The sequence below is a fragment of the Odocoileus virginianus genome, chromosome 13, assembly GCF_023699985.2.
Source record: "Odocoileus virginianus isolate 20LAN1187 ecotype Illinois chromosome 13, Ovbor_1.2, whole genome shotgun sequence".
NCBI classification, from domain to species: Eukaryota; Metazoa; Chordata; class Mammalia; order Artiodactyla; family Cervidae; genus Odocoileus; species Odocoileus virginianus.
In genome coordinates, this window is record NC_069686.1 from 427,437 (window position 1) to 444,385 (window position 16,949).

Below are 16,949 nucleotides of genomic sequence, written 5' to 3' on the forward strand. Positions count from 1 at the left end.
AGAGTCTCTTTATTGAGGGGGAAAGGGACAAGGTTACTCTGTAGGAGGGCGAGGGGTGGAAAAGATTGTTGGGACCATCTTTGAAAAATATTATCTGTCAGTAACCATTTCTTCTTCTTATTGATGTCTCCCCCAGAGGCTTCCCACACACTAAGTTTCAATTCTAAAGTTCTAAAGTAGCAAAACAAACCAAAATTGGATGGAAAATTGTATATGTAGTCATCTGGGTGAGGCAGTCATGAGGGTTCTCTTATGACTGAGGTGACTGATGTACCTGGTGGCAGCCACTCTGACTGCCCTGGAGCTCTTCCTTGCTCTTTTCCAAATCACGCAGCCAGCTGTGTGTTATGGACTGAATTGTAGCTCCCCCTGGGAGAAGAAAACAGCAACCCACTCCAGTATTCTTGTCGAGAGAATCCCGTGGACAGAGGAGCCTGGTGGGCTGCTGTCCATAGGGTCGCACAGAGTCAGACACAACTGAAGCGATTTAGCATGCATGCATACATGCATTGGAGAAGGAAATGATAACCCACTCCAAAATTCTTGCCTGGAGATTCCCGGGGACAGAGGAGCCTGGTGGGCTGCCGTCTATGGGGTCGCACAGAGTCGAACACAACTGAAGGGACTTAGCAGCAGCAGCATTACCTCCCCCCATTCATATGTGACGGTATTGGGCATGTGTGCATGCTCAGTTGTGTCCGACTCTTTGCGCCCCGTGGATTATAGCCCGCCAGGCTCCTCTGTCCGTGGGATTTTTCAGGCATTGGAGTGGGTTACCATTTCCTTTTCCAGGGGGTCTTCCCAACCCAGCGTCCAAACCCATGTCCCTGTGTCTTCTGCATTGGTAGGCAGATTCTTTACTACTGCGCCACCTGACTCTATTGGGAGATAAGGCCTTTAAGAAGGTAGTGAAGGTTAAATGAAGTAATAAGAGCGGGTTCTAGTCCAAAGAAGCGACAGCAGGGGGCACCATGAGAGGACACAGCGAGATGGCCATCTGCCAGTCAAGGACAGAGGCCTCAGGAGAATCCAAACTGGCCAACTACTTGGTCTTGGACTTCCAGCCACCAGAGCAGTGAGGAAATAAGCTTTTGTTGTTTAAGCCACCCAGTCATAGTGCTTTTATGTGGCAGCTCTAGGTGACTAGCAGTGGATGATTTTAACCTCTCAGAGGGTATGGTCCTCAGGCTGCTGTGCCTCTGTTCCTGTCGTCTGGGCTCTTTCGGTTCTTCCCACGTATTAACACGTTCCTGTGCCATTGCTTGTGCTGCTCCTTCTATCTAGAAAGTTCTTTCATCTTTGGGCCTATTAATTCATCTTTCAAGGCTCAGCTTAGATGCCATGTTCTTTGTGTTTCACTTAACCATAATCACGCCATCTCTGTGCACATACTTTGATTTTGTCATTTTCAATATTGAGTAATAATTAGCCATCTCTGAGCCTCTCCCCTTTGCTACAGAATAAGATGTTTGCAGGGAAGGACTGCATTCTGGTTCCCCCAGTTTCTGATATAGAGCCTGACATTAGTAGGTGCTCAATATATGTTTGCTGATTTAATACATTGTACTAGAAACATTATACATTATACTGGAATGAGAAGAGGGTGCCAGAAGATGACATGGCTGGATGGCATTCATCAATGCAATGGACATGATCTTGGGGCAAACTTCAGGAGATGGTGAGGGACAGGGAGGCCTGGCGTGCTGCAGTCCATGGGGTCGCAAAAGAGTCTCAGACATGACTGGGCAACTGAACAACAACTAGAAACCCATAAAATTTAGACCAGGATGACACCTTACTGTTGATCTAATCAGATTCACATTTCACAAGTGAAGAAACTGCAGTCTGAAAAGGTTGTTTCAGACAGATATTCTAAAGGAAATTACCATCACGCTTCAAGTTAATGCAAAAAAGGAATCCTGAAAGGTAATAATTTGATGGGATGACTGAACAATGAAAAGGCATGAGCTCATAGAGCTGAGAACGGGAGTATGTTCCAGACATCAGGTGGGGGCATCCAGGAGGATTTGGAGACAGGTGGATGCCCGAGCCAATGCATGCATATTAAAAATACATTACTGTGACTTGAAAGCTCTGTTCACCAATCTTCAAAACAAACCTATACATTAAATTTTATTATTCTTCTTATTTTTATCTCCAAATTTTTCCTGCCTAGTTTTTGAAGAATAGATTTCTAGAGACCCAAGCTATACATTTATTTAAACATAAATTCCTATAATTCTGAGTAAAGCATTGAGAAATTGTGCTGCATGTATATCCTGGTAAATTCAGATAAGTTAAAATAATAACAGCACATTCCTTTCTTATCTCAGTAGTCCCCCCAATCAAACCTTGAGTTAGAGCAAAGATATTAGGCATCAGTTGATTTTTCCTGACAAAATTCCAATGATAGGTGAGGGGTCTTTGGTCCCTCATTCATCCTCTCTCAGAAATCCATAGAGGGAAAATGCTAACAGTTATGAGAATGTGATTACTCATTTGTCTCCTAAAACACATCGACAATTTAGACACACAAAAATAATATGTGAAAAAAATGCATTTGCCCTCTGTTTTTTGAATGGTCTTTGTTTCTAAAGAGATAAACAAAACAAAGAAAAGACACAAAAGTATAAAATTCCATGTTTTCACTATGGAGAAAATTATATTTTTAATACATAAACATCACAAGGGGCTGTCGTGAGAGTTCAGTCGGATGATACATTAACAAGCTTAGTTCAATTCCTGATACTTCCTGAGTGCTCACAAAACTGTAAAATGTTCTCTGCAAACACTGGCAAAAGTTCCACATGTCAGCATCACTCCCCAGGTGTGGACTTGAGACAATTACTTACCTTTATGACCCTCAGTTTTGTTCTCTGTTAACTGGGGCAGATGATGCCTTTTTGTGGGCTGGTTGTGAAGATTTGGTGAAATGATGAAAAGGGCACAGTGGCAGGCACTTCACAAAGGTATGTTTCCTTTTGTCTAGTGGATAAACGAGTTCTACTCTTAACTTTTAAAAAAATTAATCCTCTAATGACTTTGAACAAGACATATCGGTCCTTTGGAGCTCATTTTTTTAACTTAAAATGGGGAGTTGGACCAAATATTTTAACTGAAACATGCGTGCTAAGTTGCATCAGTCGTGTCCAAATCTGTGCCCTAATGGAATGTAGCCTGCCAGGCTCCTCCATTCATGGGATTCTCTAGGCAAGAATACTGGAGTGGGTGGCCATGTCCTCCTCTGGGGCATCTTCCTGACCCAGGGATTGAACCTGCATCTCTAGTGTCGCCTAGCATTGGCAGGCGGGTTCTTTACCGCTAGTGCCACCTGGGAAGCCCTGAACTTCTTACCAAAAGGAAACCCCCTCAGTGGGGTCATTGGTTGATTATTTGAACTGGGCTTCCTCTTTTCTCCCGTTGCTTGTTGGAGTCGCTGTAAGATCTGCATTAGGAATCATTGTCAGCTGATGACAAATGACCGTCTGTAGATATAGAGAAATTTATATACTTGCGTGGATACCTCCATAAAATATTGAGCTCGTTTTAAGTCAATAACACACAAAGATGAAAGGTTTGTTTGTGTCTTCACACAACAGGTATGAGCACATTTCTGTTCGTTGGTCAGAGCTCAGGTGCCTTCAAGTATCCAATCCTAAAACCTCCAACTTCTGACACTTTTTTGGAGCCATTGGGTCAGCATTTCTGCCTAAGAAAAATGGAGATTTGAGAGTCAATTTGAAAGGACTTAACTGCAACATTTAAAAAAAATCAATGAAAGCAGAATGTTGAAAGCAGGGATGTCAAAGCTGTAGGTGACGGTTTAAATTGCCCAAGTCTAGGATTTCCTGTGTCTCTGCCAAGGCAGAAACTCACAAAAAAATGACTCATTTTCTCTTTCATATGTTGGAGTGAGGGTGATAAATGTCCAGTTTCTCAAATTCTACTTTCACCTAAAGTAGGCAAGAATTAATGGATAGCTAATTCCATGATATGTTAAGCACAAGTTGTCTTCAGTGACAGGAAGAAAATTCCTTAAGAATTGTTGTTTTCTAGCATATAAAGGGAACATAATATAGAATGAAGAAAAAAGCTTTGGAAAAGCAAGAATGCCCCTCTAAAAAGAGCACTGAAGTGAAAAGGAAACAGCAGTGGGAAAGGATGGGGGTGGAAGATGATTCAGCCAGAGGGGGCTGGGTGAGTACTGTGGGCTGGCCTGCCGAGGTGTGAAGTAGGCAGGCGGCTATGACTAGCATTGAATGGAAGATAATTAAGAGCAAGTTGGTACCAGTAACTGCCAGGGAAGGAAAGAGAATATGTCTGGAAAAAGCAGCTCTTTAATTCTTTGCTGAATTAAAACACCTACCCGTTTGAGCCTTGAGAATTTCATTTTGAAATGAGAAAAATATTTCCTGTAAACAGAATGCAGATTGTGAAATTATGCATGCTTGCTCCTAAGTTTTAAAATGGCATAACTGCTGGACACGCTCGGAAATAAACATGTATGTTAAAATATCAGTCATTTTTTTCAAAGGAAACAAGCCATTCATCACACAAGTTATCAAGTTTCAGTTAGGGATCAGATACACATATGTATTTCTGCATCTTTTTCGAAAGAAAGGACTGCAAAGGCACAGCTTCCATTGTTCTTTAAATAGCTTTCTGGATTGAAGAGCATTATAATTAAACTGCAACAAGTGTCACTTCAGAGAAGCGTCTAAATTATGGGTCTGAGTGGGGGTGAGAGATGCTATTTGATTGCTTGACAATCAAAACCAGAAGATGTTCAGATATGCACAACCCAGACTTACTGTAATTATATCAGATGGAGAAGGAGTGGGAGGAATAGGTTATAGCCTTGAATTCAATCATCACTTATTTATCTCTCTTTCAAAAAAAAAAAACATTTAAAAGAAGAACTGTTCATAAATACTCAGAATGCATACTCACAAAGCGTTTTGTAAAAGAAAAGACACATTAGCAAGTAATCAGTCCTTTCAGTGTATCCCAGAAATAGGCTGCAAAAACACGGCCACGGATATCCTCAAAGCACTTTCAAAATTTAGAAACTAGTACATTTAACTCCCCAACAAGCACTCTATTTCAAATCTAATGTCAGAAGGGACATTCATAAGGGCTCTGGCATCTACTTGTCACCCTGTTTTGTGCTCCATTTTGCCCAGCTCTCAGCTCTCCTGAAACTCCCTTTTCTCTTAAAATGGGAAGGGATGGATACGAGACACTCTGAGGACACTGCTCAGACATTTTAGAACCTCTTTTGCCTTTTAAAAATGTCCAGAATTTGCCTCTTGGAAGGAAGCTGTGAATTTAATACAAACTGTGTGACTTTCCTGTTAAGTAGTACATACAACAGCAAACATTAAACACTTTACTGAGAAATGTAGAAGACTGTCAGGCTGAAAATGAAGACATAGCACATTTTTCATGATCCTTTCCCAAATGAAAAACTAGGACTGTAAATGTTACACATAATAACTATATATGTAAACAAAATGATCCCATGTCCTTTGGACTGATCCTTCTTTTAACATTTAGCTAAAAATGGCTCTTGTTTCCATATCCCATCAAAGGGAAAGTCCACTATCCTAAAACCCCCAGATTTCTGGGGATTCTCCTCTTGGGCATTTTTCATTCCAGATTCTCATTACTGGCTTTGTGTACCGATTGACAATTTTCATAGATAAAGTGAGTGAACTGTAGGATATATTCAAGGACAATTTAGGAATTGGGTTGAACGATTTCTCTCTAAAGAGGGAGATTTCTAGACGGGTTCACACAACAGTAGATGGTCCCATAGAGTGAACGTTTAGATGCCAGTCACAGGAAGATGCTTTCATCTCTGTAAGGGGAAGATATATCTATGGGACAAAGATGGCTCAAGCTATTCTCTAGGGATTAGGAATGCAGTAAGTCTTGCGTCTCTGGAGTTATTCAAGTTTTCACTAGCTACATCAACTTGAGGTCAACTCTCAGAAGCAGATCCTGAGATGAAGATCCAAATAAAGTAGCTTATCTGGCAGGTGATGTCAGGAAAGACTGTAGGAGATGGGGAAGTAGAACAGGAAAGGATGTTGGAAATAAAAGATAGACTATCACACAAGAGTCCACTGTCGTAAAGGGAACTCTAATCTCACTTGGAAATTCCGGTGGCCCATGTAAAGTACTAACTTTAGTTAATCCCCCAGCAAGCTGCGGTAGCTGGAATACTTCCACACAAATTCCCATCAGTGGTTGTTGAAAAGGCATCAGTCTCTTGCCACTTCCTGCCTGCCTGGTGGGAGGAGGGCAAAGCCAGTGCTCGGGCTTCAAGGAATCCTATAGCAATTAAATGCCATGCTGGCAAGTGAAAGCCAGACTGGCACCTACGGAGCTGGTAAGAGTGAAAGGGTGTAGGTCAGGGACTCAGGAGTATCTAGCATACTAGGCAAAAACTTGGGAAGGCTATTGTAGAAGAGATCACAATGTGACCACCCAAGGACTAAAGCAAGCCAAAATATATACACTTAAAGCTTTTTCACTGTTGGTTTTTCAAATTGACTGTGAACGACCATGGGTACTACCAAACTCTCTTCGATTTGCCTCAGGCAAGTTGTCAGTGTCCCGTGGCTAGTTTCACACATTTACATCATTCATCGGCTCTTGGGGTTTGCCACCCCTGGAGGAAATTCAAAATTAAAATGATAGGCAGGTGTGGATAATCTTGAAAGTCATTGCCAAATGTGAAAATCTAGGATGCTTTTTCAGCAATGAACGTATATGTGTATGTGCTAAGTCGCTTCCGTCGTGTCAGACTCTTTGCAGCCCCATGGACTGTATAGCCTGTTGGGCTCCCCTGTCCATGGGATTCTCCAGGCAAGAATGCGAGGGTGGGTTTCTAGGCCCTCCTCCAGGGGATCTTCCCAACCCAGGGAACGAACTTGTGTCTCTTATGTCTCCTGCATTGATGGGCAGGTTCTTTACCACTAGCACCACCTGGGAAGCCCGATTTAAGTATATGCTATCTTTTAAATTATTTTGCAAGGTCCTCAAGGGCAGTAGCATAGGCCTATAAATGCTCTTGATGAGTAAAATGCAATTATGCATTTCTAAATGCTAATAAACAGAGATATTCATGTATAAATTCACTATACCACTATTAGTGTTTGCACAATAGAAATGTAACTTGAGCCGTCACATCAGAATAGATTACAAAGAGAAGCTGCTTTTGACTCAGCAGGTTTGATTTAGGGTCTACAGTTATACTCCGGTGAATTTGTTAAGACAGGCATGAACACTGATCCTCACCCACTTAGCCTTGGGAAAGATGACCTTGGCAGACAACAGTTTTTAAAAATTGGCCTTGTGTTATGTTAAGTGCAAGAAGCCTGACACACAAGACTATATATACTGTAGGAGTCCATTTACACGCATTCTGGAAAAGGCAAAAATATAGGGATAGAAATTGTCAGTAGCTTCCCAGGGGTGGGGGTGTTGACACACAGGGGCAGGGGGCTCCTTTGTGGGGGTGACAGAAGGGTCCTTTTCTTTCTCGTGGTTTAGTTAGTACTACTATATGTCATGGGCTCCCTGGTGGTTCAGACGGTAAAGCGTCTGCCCGCAATGCGGGAGACCTGGGTTCGATCCCCGGGTTGGTAAGATGCCCTGGAGAAGGAAATGGCAACCCACTCCAGTACTCTTGCCTAGAAAACTCCATGGATGGAGGGCTACAGTCCATGGGGTCACAAAGAGTCGGACACAACTGAGTGACTTCACTCACTATATGTCATAGTCTGGGCGTGGGTTGGAAAAGAATTTCCAGACATGAGACAGAATGAGAGGGAAATAAAGTTTATTAGAGTGGGAGATGCAGTTAGAAGAGCAGGCCAGCTCGAGGGAGATCCGATGCTGAACAGGGGTCCTTAGTCCACTTTTATACCCAGGGTACAAGGAGTGAGATGGGATTTTTCGAGTCATTTGCTGATTGGATGAGGCACGTATACTGGGTGGGTAGCTGGGGAGAACAAGGCAAATATCCTCTCTGGGGTAGGAGGGGAGACAGGTTACACTGCTCAGGAGGACCTGAAATCCATTAATGTTTACAACATGGGGGAGGGAAGGACGATAAGGGTCTGGTTTTTCCATTCCTGCATTCCAAGACCCTCCTGGGTTTTATCTGCTCTTTCGGTCTTGAGTCACCACACTATACACATTTGTCAAATCTCATCATCAAATTGCACACCAAAAAAGGGTGAATTTTACTGTATCTCACATTTGAAAAGATTGGGAAAAAAACTTCCTATGCCTCAGGTAAGCTCCCTACCTGATGCTACAAGGGAAGCTTCCCTAGCTTCCTGGGGAGACCAGGGGAGGCTGGGTAGGATGTCCTCTGAAGTAAGAAGGACATGTAGTCTCTTCTTCTCTAGCATTTGAAACCCCTTTGCTCCTCAAATAGGAAAAAACAGGTCAGTGGATAAAATGAGATTGGTTTCATTGTTGCCTTCAACTTCCTTTGACTGTCTCTGCCTTCAGTTCAGTTCAGTTCAGTTCAGCCTCTCAGTCGTGTCTGACTCTTTGCGACCCCATGAATCGCAGCATGCCACGCCTCCCTGTCCATCACAAACTCCCGAAGTTTACTCACACTCATGCCCATCGAGTCAGTGATGCCATCCAGCCATCTCATCCTCTGTCATCCCCTTCTCCTCCTGCCCTCAATCCCTCCCAGCATCAGGGTCTTTTCCAATGAGTCAACTCTTCACATGAGGTGCCAAAGTATTGGAGTTTCAGCTTCAACATCAGTCCTTCCAATGAACACCCAGAACTGATCGCCTTTAGGATGGACTGGTTGGATCTCCTTGCAGTCCAAGGGACTCTCAAGAGTCTTCTCCAACACCATAGTTCAAAAGCATTCATTTTTCGGTGCTCAGCTTTCTTCACAGTCCAACTCTCACATCCATACATGACCACTGGAAAAACCATAGCCTTGACTAGATGGACCTTTGTTGTCAAAGTAATGTCTCTGCCTTTTAATATGCTGTCTAGGTTGGTCATAACTTTCCTTCCAAGGAGTAAGCGTCTTTTAATTTCATGGCTGCAGTCACCATCTGCAGTGATTTTGGAGCCCCCCAAAAATAAAGTCAGCCAGTTTCCACTGTTTCCCCATCTATTTCCCATGAAGTGACTTTAGGCTTTTTCATTTCCAGGGTTTTTCTCTAGGCCCTATTTCAGTATTTCCCATTTTATCATTGTGATGTATTTGTTCCTTGACTTATTTAAAGGAGATTTACAGAAGCTTTCTAATTTCCAAGTGAAATCCTAGGCTGTGAGAACCCTAAATCACGAGGAGAGTTAGCCTGAAGGCCCCAAGAGTCTCCTTCAAAAAACGGAAGGGGTTGTCTCCTCTGTCAAATCCCTTTCTCTCTTCTTGGATTCCCTATGCGCAGCACATTCCAGAAGGACTTTGACCGAGAGTCTTCCTTGGGAAAGCCACTCTCTGGATGTGTTTACACCTGGAGCAGCGGCCAGAGCTGCTTGCATCTCCCTCAGCGGCGAGGGACAGCACTGGTCCTTCTGTGGAAGGGAGCGGGGTGAAGCAGGACGGCTATCAGAGCCTGGGGTGGGTACCAGGTGCTCTAGGTTGCTCGCACATTCCTCGGCCTCGTGTCAGCCATTTTGGTGGTTGTCAATGATTTGACTGACTGACCTCCACTCTGTGCCAGGACTCCCCCGTCCTCTGCTGTTCTGCATGGCGTGCTCGTCCTTCATGATTCTGCTCCTCATCCTAAAGCCTTGGATCCAGCTCCTCCCTCCTGACCAACCCTAAAGACTACACTGGGTGTCTCTTCTTTGAGCTTCCCTAAGATCTGTTGTTTGGGCTTACCCCAAGGCTCAGCGGTAAAGAATCCGCCTGCAATGCAGGAGCAGCAGGAGATGCAGGTTTGATTCCTGGGTCGGGAAGATCCCCTGGAAGAGAGTATGACAACCCACTCCAGTATTCTTGCCTGGAGAATCCCATGGACAGAGGAGCCTGGTGGTCTACAGTCCACAGGGTCCACTAAGAGTTGGATATGACTGAAGTGACTTAACTTCACTAAGTGAAGGTCTTAGCATGCAAGACCTTTTGCTTATACTTATCATAGCCTAATCATTCTGTATTTTAATTGTATCCTGACTACCTTTCCCCCACCTTGTTCCCCACCACCTCTCCCCCTATACTAGGCTACAAGCCTATAGAAGGCAAAGATTTTTAAAATTTCTGGTGCTTTTTTTTTTTTTTTTTTACTATCTGTAACATTATAGATTCCTTGTAAAAGTTTGCCAGTGAATAAATAATATACTCATGCTGGTTTTGGAAGTCTGCTTTATCAGTTGGAAATGATTTCAACTACAAGTAAAAGAAAAGCTTTCTAACTCGTATTGGCTCATATAAATAGACATTTCTATTTCTGGTAAAGAAATTTTCTTGGAGAAAAGCAGCTGCTGATTGTGGCTTAGAGATGCAAGAGGTCAGGGCTCTGTGATTCACTCAGTTTTTCCTTTATGATCACAAGATGGTTTTCGTAAGTGCCCAGCTTTTGAGATTAAGTGGAAAAGGGTTGTATTAGTTTTCTATTGCTTTATAACAACTAGCTGCAAACATTGCAAGTTAACACAAGTTGATCCTGCAGCTCCTACGTGTCAGGAGTCTGGTCACGGTTCATTGAATTCTCTGCTTGAGAAGTCAGCCTGCTGTCAAGGTGTCAGCGGGGACTGCGCATCGTCTGAACCCTAGGGTCCCTTTCAAGCTCACCAGTTGGTAGAACGCAGTTGTTAGGGCTGAGCTCTTAGCGGCTTCTGGAGGCCGCCCCAAGGCAGTTCGCAACTGTTTGTTTTCCTCTATGAGGCTAACAGGAAGTTGTGTCTCTTTTGAAAGGCTCATCTGATTATGTCAGGCCCACACAGAATAATCCCTTTGATTGACTCCAAGTCAACTGATTAGTAACCTAATCATGGGGGTGATAGCTCATGATTCTGCCCATATCCCAGTGCAGGAAATTATACAGGGCCATATATCATATATCAGGGGGCCATTTGAGAAGTCTACCTGCCCCAGGAGTCACGTCAGCTGTGCCTTTCTCTTCCATCTGGAAAGCAACAGCTTCCCAGAATTCCCTTTAGTAGAGTTCTGCTTCCATCTTGTTGGTTAAAACTACATCATACGGCCACTTCTAGCTGTAAGAAAGGCTGCCAAGAGGATGTCTAGCTCTTCCAACTTCTATAGAGAAGGCAGGGAAAGGAAAAAGGATGGGAACGGGTAGAATCAGTCTATCAGTAGATGAAACCACCCCGTCAAATCCCCTAGAGAACTTAGTTATAGACTGTTACATCTAGAGAACTAGAATCTTCAGAAGCTTAAGATCATTCAGTACAACTTTCTGTTTTCTAGATAGAAGCTGAGGTCCCCAGGACTCATATGACTTTCTTGAAGTTATGCATTATTTCCTTTGAAGCCCCAAACAGAATTTAGTAACCCTAGCATATTCAGCTTCTTCAGGAATTTAGTTTATCAAATCTCCAGGGGGAAAAGGTACACAAATTAGCTGATGATAGAGTAATCTCTCTTGAAGTTGATCACGGAGCCACTTTCCCATCACATAAAACTGGTTTTCCACCATCATTCTAATCATGATTTGTGGAGCAACTAGCTTGGGCAGGAGGGATGGCTGATAAAGCAGGGGTGAAGGTGGCAAATCTGATAAATTCAGAGAAAGAAGCCACACTCATGGCCCGGCAAGTCAGGAAAAACATCAAAGAGGACTGGCATTTGAGATGGGCCTTAAAAGACAGATACGGTATAGTGTGAGGAGATAGGAGGAGGGAATTCCAGGAGGAGGGAAGCACAGAGACAGCAACAAGTGTGTTAAGCTACAAAATGTGCAAGGAGAGCTTCCCTGGGGACTCAGTGGTAGAGAATCCACATGCAATGCAGGAGATGGGAGTTTGATCCCTGGGTCAAGAACATCCTCTGGAAAAGTAAATGGCAACCCACTCCAGTATCCTTGCCTGGGAAATCCCATGGACAGAGGAGCCTGGTGGGATACAGTCCATGGGGTCACAAAAGAGTCAGACGTGACTGAGCAACTAAACAACAACAACAGTTATAAAATGTGCAAGGAGAAAAGATTTCAACTCCGTTTGAACAGGCTGGCTTCAGAGAGATCTCATGGAGGCTGACTTATTAGTCTAGGAAAGACATAATGCTGGCTTGGACCTGGAGGGTGATAATGTGAATGAAAAGCGGGATGGAAGGAATCTTGTGTACAGTGATTAGGCAGCACTTCTCACTGAGTCTGTGAGTTCAGTGCAGAAAGTGGGTCTTGTCAATGCCCGGTGCCCACACATACTAGGCACTCAGTGCTTCCAGTTGAATTTATGAATGATTTGGGAGAGAAGACAAAGGAAAGGATGGTATCAAGGATCATTTGACCTTGGTTTGGAGATTGGGAGGAGATGCAGACTTGAAAAGAGGTTGTGGAATTGAGTTTTAAACATGTTGAGCTCCAGGCGCCTCCTGAAACCCAGGGGTGACGTTTACGGAGGCACCCAAGAAGCAGATGTGCCTGGATGTGTGTATTTGTAGTTTGCAGGTCTGTGTGCAGAAGGTGGTGGAGGCCTTTGGTGGAATGCCTCCATTGAAGAGGGGAGAGAACAAGCCAGAACAAGAGAATGAATAGCCATGGGACTGACCGGAGGAAAAAGACTGTGGCTCCAAGAAGACGAAGGGTACGGATTTTTATAGATGGGAACCAACGGTTTCTGAAAAAGATGTTTTCAGAGAGGATGAAGGGAGAAACATCAAGAGCTTTAGGAATGAGTAGGAAGGAAAAGAGGACAGCTCATATAACACACTTTTAAGTTTGATAAGAGGAAAATCGGAGATTTAAACACTATTTATTGCATGCCTCAAAGATCAGATCCAACTAGGATAAATTCTGAAAAGCTACATGGCAAGGAAATCATCTGACTGTAAGAGTCAAGGGAAGGTGGTTTGGTTTATTTGCATTTTAGCATTTTAGAATGAGAGTGATTTAGACAGAGCTTCTGTCTGGGGGAATTTGTCAGAAGGAAAGGGGAGGGTGAATATAAAGAGGTCCTGCTAAGAGGGGAGTCATAGCATCTGGAGGGTGTTGCAGGCTGATTCAGAGAGGAGGCATTTGTTGTCTTTTGAAGCAATAACAAAAGAGCTGAGAGAGGGAAAGAAGGCTTTCTCTATTGGCCACTGTGTTACCTCCCTGAATCTCAGTCTCCTCATCTGTGAAGCCAAGTCTTTGACCTATGTGGACACACAGTATGACAAATACCTTCATTTTTTGCTCCAGATGCTTTATTTGAGATTCTCTCCCCTCCCTCACTGCCCTCAACCAGTCAATTGCCAATAACAGTGATGACAGCAATCACAGCCAGACACTATTTATTGCATGCCTCAAAGATCAGACCCAACTAGAATAAATTCTGAACAGCTACGTGGTGAAGAAATCATTTGTAACTTGGAGGATGACATGCATATGTATACATGTATTTAAAATATAGTAGTGTGTATCACCTAAAGTGTTACAGGCAATGCAGTACAATGTTTATTCTATTGTTTTTTCTATTTCTTTTCTGGATTCAATCGACTCTCATTTTATTTCTTCCTAGGTTTATTTTTTTTTCTCCTGGTCCATTTCTCTACTTAGCTTTTAAATTTGTTATTCAAAGTGTTGAAGATATATAACTCAGTTTAGACAGTAGTGTTACTTAGTGGTGTTAGAGAATTTTCTTCTACTTTGCCATTATTGGGGGGAAATTTTATCAGTTGAATGGTTCTGGATTCTTTTCCTGTTTTAGTAATTTTGCTTAGATGGAGACAGGGCTGGAGGGGTAGGGGTTGCAGGATTCCTAGATCAAGAGCGCCCCCTTCTGTCAGTGTAGCCAAGTATGGCTTTGGAGGAAGAGAAGGTCTGGTGGATTTCAAAGTTCCCCCTAAGTTCCCCCCAACCCCAGTCCCCCCTCCCACACCTGATTTTCAGAAGAACCCTCTGAACCCCTTTCCTTTGGACATTTTTCACTCAGAAGCTTTATATTTCCAAGACTGCCTCCTCACACCCTGCACACACAGTTAAGTGCCTTCCATGTAGTAAGTGCTCCACTTAGATGCAGACTTTCTCTTTCTGGTAGTTTTAAATCAACCCTAAGTTCACCATCATGGTTTTCCCCAAACGTTGTTTACCTGAATAGCTTCATGAACAATGTGGTAGGCAGTTTTCTGGGATTTAATATTTATTTTTCTATTTACAGTTAATTTGAAATTTGGATTTCTGTTTTCTAGTTCTGGTGAAGACATGGGTTTTATGTAGTTTTACTTAATTTCTTGCTCTGGGTGTGTGTTTTACAGGGGAGGGCAGTATGTTGGGAGATTTAGATTTATGCCACCACCATTATCTTGACTACCTAGAATTCCTCTGTAATGTTTACTCTAAGTCTCTCTAATCTGGCAACGAGATACGTAGAAGTCCACTGACTCAAATGATCTCATTCGGCTTTTTAAGCTCCTATATGAGTTAAGAATTGAATTGGGCTGCTAGTGAAGAGACCGAGAAAACAGTGGTTTAGTCTGATCAGGGGTTTTTCTTGTGAAACAAGAGGTAGGTGGCAGTGGGCTGTGGCTGGGCAGCACGGCGATGTCAGTGTTGATATCTCTGACATCTTAACCTTTCCCTCATGGTTGCCATAGTTATGAGGGCTGCTACACCTTCATCATTACATCTAGAATCCAGTTGGGAAAAGGCAGAATGAGAAGGGCAAAAGGCATTTGTCGGCTATCAATTCTATTTTAAAGATCTTTCCTGAAAGCCCCATGCAAAACCATTTGCTTATGCCTGATTGTCCAGAGCTGGGCTAATGACAACCTCTAGCTGCAAAGGAGAGTGAGAAATGCAGGGTGGTGGCTTTTGGTTTTTTTTTTTTTTTCCTATTTTTTGTTTTGTTTTTCCCAAGTACATTCATGCCCACAACAAAATTGGAGGAGTTAGGAGAGTGAGGGGATACTGAGTAGGCAGGTAGCAATCCTCTTATTCAGCCCGCCAAATTCCAGAGTCAGAGAGTTGCTGATCTCTTACCATTGACTCAGAGATGATTCCTAGGATGATGGTTACTGACCACCTTTGGGAGGCCCGGGGAGAAGCCTAGATCAGGAGAAAGGAGAGAATGATCCAGGGACTGACCAGCTGTAGAAAAGAGCCCGAATAAGGCAGCACTGAACCTCTGTCCCGGGCTGACTGACCCCTACTTCAGGAGAGAGCCAAAAAAAACAGTGAGTGATTTTTTTTTAAGCACATTAAGGAATGTCTCAGTTTGTAAGCAAGGATACGATTCTTTTTTTCTCCACTCATTCTCTTAATGGAAGTAATTCTATAATGAAACAAGTTCTTTAGGCAGTAAAGTCTAGCGAAGGGTCATCTGCTGTGAGTGAGGAAAGATCTGATGGGCTAAATTTATTTCCAAAATGACACTCAGCCATCTCATCTAACACAGACACACACACACTCCTAGAAACTTCCATTTATGATGCCCTCATAGATACATATCTCCAGATAACCCATTTTAATAACCTTATTTGCTGAAGTATATACACTTTTGTGTTCATATTGGATACTTTTGTAAGTATACAAAACCTTTGTATAATCCTATGATTCATTTGAATCCTAAATGAACCCTAAGATTCATTTAAAAGTATAAGATATCAGATTCTGAAAAAATTCCCATACCCACATAAAAAGCATCCAGGTTTATAGACATTCACTTATTCCAGCAGACAGAATCTTGGCATATAATGACTACATTTTGATCCACAGAAAACTCTTAGGTGATGTGAACTGCTGGTTCTACTACTGGCTAAGTGCTGTGGGGAACAATTCACTTACCCAGTCTGAGCATCGTTTTTGTTGTTGTTTGGTCACTAAGTTGACTCTCTTGCTACACCATGGACTATAGCTTGCTACACCTATCCGTCCATGGAATTCCCCAGGCAAGAATACTGGCTGCCATTTCCTTCTCCAGGGGATCTTCCTGACCCAGGGATCAAACCCACATCTCCTGTATTGGCAAGTGGATTCCTTACCGCTGAACCACTAGGGAAGCCCCTGAGCATACTTACTTCATCCTTAGAAGAAAAGAATTGGTAGGAGTGTTTCCTCAAAGTTCTAAGATCCTAAGATTTTAGAAATTCTTTTATTCAATTAGCATTTGTTCAGTGTCTGCTATGTGCTAAGCACTATTCTATGCACTATGGACACATTATAGTCTAGTAATTACAGTGGAGGATTTCAAGTCAATTAAAAGGAGAGGGTAAAAAAAAATACCTAGGAATAAATTTAACCAAAAAGATGAAAGACTTGTACGCTGAAACCTACAAGACATTGTTGAAAGAACTTAAAGACCTAAATAAGTGAAAAGGCATCCCACGTTCGTGGGGAGTAACACTTACTATTGTGAGGATGGTAATCATCCCCAAACCTATCTGCAGATTCAACACAATCTCTAGCAAAACTCTAACATCCCTTTTTGCAGAACTGGAAAAGCCAATCTTAAATTTCATATAGAATTGCAAGAGGCCCTGAATAGACAAAGTAATCTTAAAAAGAAAAACAGAGAGCCCACATTTCCTGATTTCAAATTACTACAAGCCCATAGTAATCAAAACAGTGTGGTTCATGCAAATCAACAAAATAAGATTGATAGTTCACAAATAAACATAAACTCTATGATCAGTATTTGACAAGGGTGTTATGCTGTGCTTTGTCGCTCAGTCGTGTCTGACTCTTTGAGACCCTGTGGACTGTAGCCCACCAGGCTTCTCTGTCCACGGGATTCTCCAAGCAAGAATATTGGAGTGGTTTGCCTCCTCCAGGGGATCTTCCCAACCTAGGAACTGA